Here is an 8,327-nt window from a genome sequence, read left to right as displayed (position 1 = left end):
GGCGGGCTTCAACTGGTCCCTTTACAATAATTTATACTAGTTCAGCGCAAATGGACTTCACACTAAACTCCGAAACATATATATGAACTAAAATTAAAAAAAAACAATACAACAAAAACCAGAGATTCCTGACTTGGGATAAGCGCAAAAATGCGGCGGGATTAAACAGGTTTTGTGAGATCTCAACCCTCCCCCTAAACCTCTGGCCAATATGGAATAAATAAACACATAGCAATACGTACAATAAAATTCAGTTTAAAAAAAGCCCGAGTCCGATGTTAGGATAGGCAACAGAAGAAACTAAGCAAAATGACAATGGTCAACATAAATTAACAAAGGACTACTAGCAGTTACTAATATGCCAGCTTCAGACCTCATTTAAACATGATAATCTCAATCACTATATGTGAATTTTAATTTTATTTCCATTTATATGTTTATGTGTTATGAATGAGAATGTATTGTGTATTGTTGTCATTATGTCCCGTCAGGGGTCCTTGATTGGAAAATAAAGAACTTTGAACTTTGATTGAAAGATATGTCTTCTTCAAATGAAAATCAAGAACAATAACATTATCTTCAATTTGCATGCTCATACTTGAAAAAAATATTGTTCACCGGATTCAGCATTCGAGCTTTTTTCGTCTTATCAAAGTAGTAAAGTACAGGTTTTGTCTATTGTTATGCGCTGTACCTGTACATTCATGTCACGTGAAATTGCTAGCGAACTGTCCATTGTCCAGTATAACTCCTCTTAGCTCTTTAAAACTTATTTAAATATTTAAATGTAATGTGTTACCTGATATGTATGTTCTTGAAATTTTCGTATTACATATTCTTAATTCTTTCTATAAACAATGCTATTTCATGACAACATGACAAACAGATAGTACAGCACAGAAATCCTACTGGATATCAATCATTACAGGCTGCAAAGCAACATGGCGTTAAAGACAGGCACATAACTTATATGCAGTCTTTATGTTATATAGAGTGGGACACCTGTTTATATTGTTTACCTTTAGTTTTCTTTTGGTTATTTTTTGTCGTTTAGTTGCTGTCCCAATGACATTCATGCCATACCTGATTTAATCCCTAGTCGTAGTTTAAAATCCTGTTAAATGATAGCATATAATCGTACACGTTTATTTAGCAAAGTAAGGGAAAATGAAGGGGATGGTTTATTATTCCATAACACAAAATCTCTACGTGCAATAGAAAAAAAAAGAAAAGGAACTGCGCTTTTTTGGTTTATTTATCTCAAAGACTCACAATTATAATTTCATAAACTTACACAGTTACAAAGACGATAAGTATTTACAATAAAACAATGATAGTGCTATTTTCAGTGCATTTTGGTAGCAATAGAAAACACTATCTGATCCTCTCTAAGGGCTTGCAATTTTGCAGCATTCCTTTTTTTTTTTTTACAATGTCCCTTTTATTGATCTTTGCAATGACAGCAGAAATTGAAGGTTAAATATCATTTAAAAAAATATTTAAATTCTGTGCAAAATGAAAAGATTTGTGAATGCGTCACACGGATATTTGACACTCGCCTTCCAAACTTTTATGAGATATCTGAAAAGTTCAAATTATCTTTTTATTTTTGTTTTGTCGTTTGGTTGCTTTTCCGTCAACGAATGTCTAAAATCTTTGTTTATAGATCCATTATATTAATGACTATTGTTCGAGAATTTCAATCACAAGTTTCTTAGGACAGAAACATCTATTCGTTAATCTGAGCATAGCACGAATGCTTTATATCATGGTCTGTAAATGTAATCACATAAGAAGAAAAAATAACATGAGATCTTTTTCCGGCAATCTATGAAAAATGCGTTGCATATCAGTAAAAACGTGTGTTATCGGTATAAATTGTAAGCACGTAGTAATCCATCATGCATTGCAACTCATTAATTGAATTGGTCAATGACCCAGGTAAAAACAAACTGAGTATTATGTAAAAAAAAAAGTAATTATATTGGAAGGGAGCATTAGTATGTTATACATACCCGTATATAGTAGTATACCCGACATGTTAAATAGACACACAGGTACGTGCAATATAGTATAATGACGATTTTTCCAGATCTGTATGATGTCATGACATAGATTTAAAAAATATGTTAACTCATCTTTATACCTGTACAATATAAATAAGAAGATGTGGTATGTGTGCCAATGAGACAACTATCCATCCAAGTTACAATGTGTAAAAAGTAAACAATTATAGGTCAAATACGGCCTTCAACACGGAGCTTTGGCTCAGACCGAACAGCAAGCTATAACGGGCCCCAAAAAGACTAGTGTAAAACAATTCAAACAGGAAAACCAACGGTCTAATCTATATAAAAAACGAGAAACACTTATGAACCACACCAACAAACGACAACCACTGAACAACAGCTCCTGACTTAGGACAGGTGCATAATAATGCAGTGAATTTAAACGTTTAAACAGGCGCCAACCTTCACCCTAACCTGAAACAGTGGTACAACATTACAACATAAAAAGACACACAATAAAATATCAATTGAAATGGCTTAACTCGATCAAAAAGACAATACACAAAAACAAGTAAATATATACTGAACGAATAAGTTTGATCTATGACACAATATAAATAAATAAGATGTTTCAATGTCAAAAAGACAACTTTAAACTAGGACAAAATATCGTTAAATTAAGTAACGTACACGGGTTAATTTAAATATAATAATTTTGTTGTTAGAAGTACAGAAACATTTAAAAAAAAAATTGTTATTCATGATACGAGTACAGAAATGAAGAATGATTTTTGTTGACAAATCAGCGAAATGGTTCTTCCTGGTGACTCCATTGTTTTACCTTTCACTTTTAATATTTCTTCTTTTTGATAACTGAACACGCTCAGCACATGCACAACCAAAGAAGGGCCAAATCAAAGGTTGCATGTACAAGGACCTAACTATGGTCGAATTATTGTCTTGCAAGACAATGATATATCAGCGATGTTTTTTTAGCTTATTTTTACAAAATTGAACCAAACTAGCTGCTAATAGCAAATGTGTATTTCAATATTCCGCTTTAACTATGTTTGAAACAAAAAAAGTCATACTTAAGTTCAATTATTTGTGCTAATCGTATCTAATGTCCTACTAAAAGGGAATTGGCTGCCAAATTCATGTTCATCGATTTGACCTTAACTCTCACATTTGATTTATAACATATTAAAACGTATACTCAAATTACAAAAAGTCCAAGAGAAACAATTTACAATGCATGGACTCGTTTAAACATATCAGCATAATGGCATATTTTATATTGTGTAAATTTAATGCCTGAGAGTGTTTAAAAATTGCAGTTTTGATAGATTTCGACAAATTTTGATTTTCGTAAAAACTTTGAGAAAGAGAGGCGAAAAATACCAAAAGGACATTCATACTCATATATAGTTACATTCTTTTCAAAACAAAATTTAATCAGTAGTAAAGCTATGTTTCATCATTTGACGAAAATATTGTACAAGAACATCCCGGTGAAGTTTTCGATGTTGTAACAAAACTGTCTTCAACATTAAGATATAGTGCCTTATATTGAGAACTGAAAAATTGATGTAAATAATAGTAGTTAACGTACGTTCACTCATATCAAAGCATCGGAGATCAGCCCGGTTTTTAGTTGGTGTCGTGTTTCGCAGTCTAGTTTTCTATTCTTTTGTTAGTCTTCTTATCGTTTTTTACCATGGCATTTGTTTTCAACTGATGAGTTTAAAAATCCCTTTGAAATCTTCGTCCTCTCTTTTGTAAATATTTTTTTAATATATACAAAACAGGATAAGAAATTGAGGAAATCACATGAATTTTAAATGAAGAAAGACCGCTTAGATGATTGTGTAAGTGTTTAGATATATATTTCCAGTAGGTTATAACAACTTTTGAATTATGACCCTATGAGTGAAACAAATGCAAAGGAAACTTGTCCTACTGCTTTCAGATGTTTTAATATATTGTATAGTGTTGTCATAACAGCAACTGCTCAAACTCCCATATTTTTTCACGTTAACTATCAAGCATGTAAGAATTCCCCCTGGTTTACAATATTTTAAACCCATCATTTTCTTCGGAAAATGCCTGTACCAAGTCAGGAATAAACTCAACATCGATACCAGGTTTAAATGGGTTTTTTTTTCGCCAGACGCGTGTTTCTTCTGCAAAAGACTCAATCAGTGGCACTAGAATAAAAAAGGTTTTAAAAAAGCCATATAAAGTACGAAGTAGAAGAGCATATGACAGTTGTTTTTACTTGGTCTGTTGGTTGGTAACGCTTGATTTTGTCAGTTTTTACGGACTTCCCCTTTTTAATTTATCTTGGAGTTCGGTACTTTTGTTATACTTTTTTTATGCTAAAATGACTTTTTTACTTAAAATAATTATGAAGAGATGTGGCTATCACATACTCACACATGTGGTTTTCAGCTATATTTGGATATGTTCAAACACTCATTATAGATAACCCTGATTAATTGGTTAACTTAATAAAGCTCGAGTCATGGTCATTAAATTCATAAGCAGAATTTCATGTGGTTTAAATTGTTTATAGATCATGACCATTGAATAATTTATTACTTTAATTGATCAATCAATGTATTGAAGTCTTCTGCAGGATTTTAGGGAGATTGACAATCTGATTAAAATTCAGATCTATCACAACTCGGATGCTCGTATAATATGAGGATAGCGAAATCAGTGATCTATATTTTCAATAGACTGGGAAATTGAGTGATTGCTGGACACTTCTCACTTGTCTTATTTCCTTATGTTCTTTTTTTTGCCATGGCAGTGACTACATTTGTCGACTGACTTAAACTTAATACTGGATACCATAACGATCATTCACCACAAGCTTAGTTGAGATTGGTTCAGTTGTTTCAGAGAGAAGATCTTTGAGAAGTATACGCCAGACACTAAAATTGGTATATAACTCCTTAAGGGGTCATCCAACCGTTTCGATTGTATTGTGAATTTTGTAGATCTAGTATTCTGCTCATGTTTGCCTTGATAGTTTCTACCTGTATATGTTTTCAGTCAGTAGGCAAAAACATGAAAATTGGCCCAAAATCTTCATTTAAGGGCATTAATTCCCGGAGGAATCATCTGATAAATTGGAGGTAATATAATTAGAAAAGTCTTGACATTTTGAGCATTTTTTGCCTTGTCAGATTTTCTCTATTTATTATGGTTTTCAAGATTTATGACAATCAATGCATTTTACCTGAGTTCTATTTTTAGCCACAAAGGCCATGTGCGTTGACTTACCGGGAAAAAACACTTAAGTTACTTTATTCTAGATACCTTGAAGATCGTTTACCCCGTTTTCAATACAAACCTAATGGAAGGAGCATCTGTTGTTGTACATAAAAGAGAGGCGAAAGATACCCAATGGATATTCAAATTCAAAATTCTAATCTGACAATGCCATGACAAAAACGAATCAAAGCATCGTCGATGTTGTGATCCAGCCATATTCATAGTTAGTCTGATATTCTTTCTGACCATACTTTTTTCAATATTTTTTTCTCTTTTCATTTCCAATCTTACTATAAAATTTCTATGTTATTGTCCAAAGGTAGGGAATTTCGCAATATTGATGCAAATATTGATATTTCAATTTTAGACTCTGTCAGATTTTTTGCAAATTTGCAAATATTTGCAATTTAATGGTATAGACAAGAATGGAAAGGGAAATTGTCATACAAGTAATATATTTTTTTATATGCCATTAATAATAACTGGCTTAATAATTTCGAAAAAGAGGCCTTGGAAATGCACTTTCTCAACAACAAAAATTAAAGAAAATAATAACTATTTTTTATCTAAATTGGTGCTCATTCTGTAGTAGAGAATTGATAAGAAGTAGTGGATTCGTAAACGATAAGCAACGAGCGACTTTAGTCGCAAGTTGATTATCATTTCTACCAAATTTCTGATAATTGTGACTAATTAATTAGAACTTGATTATTGACTTATGTCAGATGATAATGACACTGATTTTACTAGTGAAATAAAATTTGCTTGCATTTTTTATACATATTTTTTTCATTTTTTGTCTTTTCTTTGAAAAAAAACCCACATCTGATTAATCATTCAGCTAGCTAGCAAAATTAACAGAATATTTTAATGTAGTGTAGATCAAAATAAATAATACATTTGTAGGTTTACTATTAAGGTCAAGAATGTGTGTATTAAGTTAGGTGTGTAATAAATTGTGTCTATTTAATTACGTAACAGGTCATGAGATATTAACTGTGGTGAATTAAGACTGGGGTTGTTTCCAATTAATACTTACACCTTTGAGTGTAATTATTTGAAAATCATGACAGTTGATAATCATACTGACTCTTACTTGCCTATGGAAAGAATTGGAGTAATACCATTTCAAAAAAGTGTGGGAATCAACTTAGATATATTAATACACATTTTGACTTAAATTTCATTGAACAATAACTTACACAAGCATAAGATACTAATTAAATACTTTCAAAATTCTTATCAACTGATTCAATTGATGTACAAATACTTTTTCAAATTAATTCATAAATAGTAAATTATTATAAATTTTGATTTACAAAGGAACTATATGCAAATGTATATCTAAAATAAAAGGGTTATTCGACCAATCTTTTCTTAATTTAAGTGCAAATAACATGTCAAAAGTTGGCAGTTCATGATTAAAATGGTGTAGAAAGTTTCTGCAAGTTGTAAAAACACATAATTAGTTCCATGATATGTCTTCAACTTAGTATTCTGCACAATCTCCAAAACCAGAGTGATCGCATAGATCCAGCATGGCTGAATCAAAAACGACAAAAAGACAAACACAACATAGAAAACTCAAGACTTAGCAACACAAACCCCATCAAAAACCGGGGGTGATCTCAGGTGCTCTGGAAGGGTAAGCAGATCCTGCTCCACATGTGGCACTCGTCGTGTTGCTCATGCAAGAACATGATAAGATGCGAGTCAAGATATAAGGCAGACTTAGCTGAATCTGTTATGTCCTATATTTCAATTTTGATTGGATAGACGTGTTCAACATAGTCACCAAACTTTGAATTATGTAGTGAGAGGACATCATCTATATAGCAGAACGTGAAGTAAAAGGATAATGCTATTTTCTTTTCATTCTTCATAAGAAGCTCCTGTATGAAGTCAGTGTCTTATGAAGAAAGGAACAAGTCGGCAAGAAGACCAACACATTTTTTTCAGTGAATGGGGAGCAAGCATAGGTCCAGTGAAAATGCCGATTGTTTTTTAAAAACACGTCTGGCAAACGTAACGTTTATGTTGTCAATCAAGAATCAAGCATCTTAATAATTTCAGTTTCAAAGAATTTCTTGTTTGATTCAGAGAGAGTGATTTTTACAAGGTACGATTTATCCTTCTCCAATACAAGATACTTGTATCTCCATTGTTTTATGAAACAGAGGACCAATCCTTTCAATTTGTCTTTCAGTTTGGAATGGGGAATACGTGTGTAAAATGTACAAAAGTCAAAGTGTTTTAATACTTTTGCAAGAGGAAAGCGACTTAGATTGTATATACTCCAACAGATCTTTGGAATTTTAAAGTACCTACATCTGATGCATGACGCCCCTAGAGTAGGTAAATTCACAATAACTTTGAAGCCCCGGTTTGATTGCTGATTAAATTGATGTAATAATTTAGAAGGACGTTTTTGTGGAGCAATTGGAAGACCAAACTATATAACGTTGTTTGTACGGACACTTTTGTGATTTTGGTATCCAATACAGTGAAGGAAGATCCAGTTCTTGGTCTTTGGTTGAAATTACAAAGAAACATAGAACAAACCTATGATTATTCAGAATTTCCTCCTTGGTAAGTGTAGTGAGGGTATATGATGAGTTTCTAAGTAAATTGTTAATGCCTAATTCCTTTATCAAGCAGTTCATGTAATGTGATTTACACAAAAAATTGATATTATTTGGGGCTTTATCTGCGGGGACAAAAACATATTTGTCATGATTTGTTGGTTGGTGTTTAACGTCACTTTCAATGCTATTGACTATTTCGTTGGGGGGGGGGGGGGGGGCAACATTTGGGTCTTTAAAGATGGATGTAACATGTGTATGCATAGACCCATGCAGTTATTTTATTTTAATTTGTATCAACGACCTCACAGCCTTAACCATTTTGAAATAGTATCTGCGTCTTCATTTTCTTGTTTAGCCCTTTGCCTGGCATAACCCTCAACTGAATCCATCAGTATTTTGAAGTTGTGTTGCCAATTGATAGATTTAGGCTCACGATATTTCGGGCCTTTGG

Source organism: Mytilus californianus, unplaced genomic scaffold, assembly GCF_021869535.1.
Source record: "Mytilus californianus isolate M0D057914Y unplaced genomic scaffold, xbMytCali1.0.p SCAF_3, whole genome shotgun sequence".
Taxonomy (NCBI): Eukaryota; Metazoa; Mollusca; class Bivalvia; order Mytilida; family Mytilidae; genus Mytilus; species Mytilus californianus.
This window is presented reverse-complemented; position numbering follows the sequence as displayed.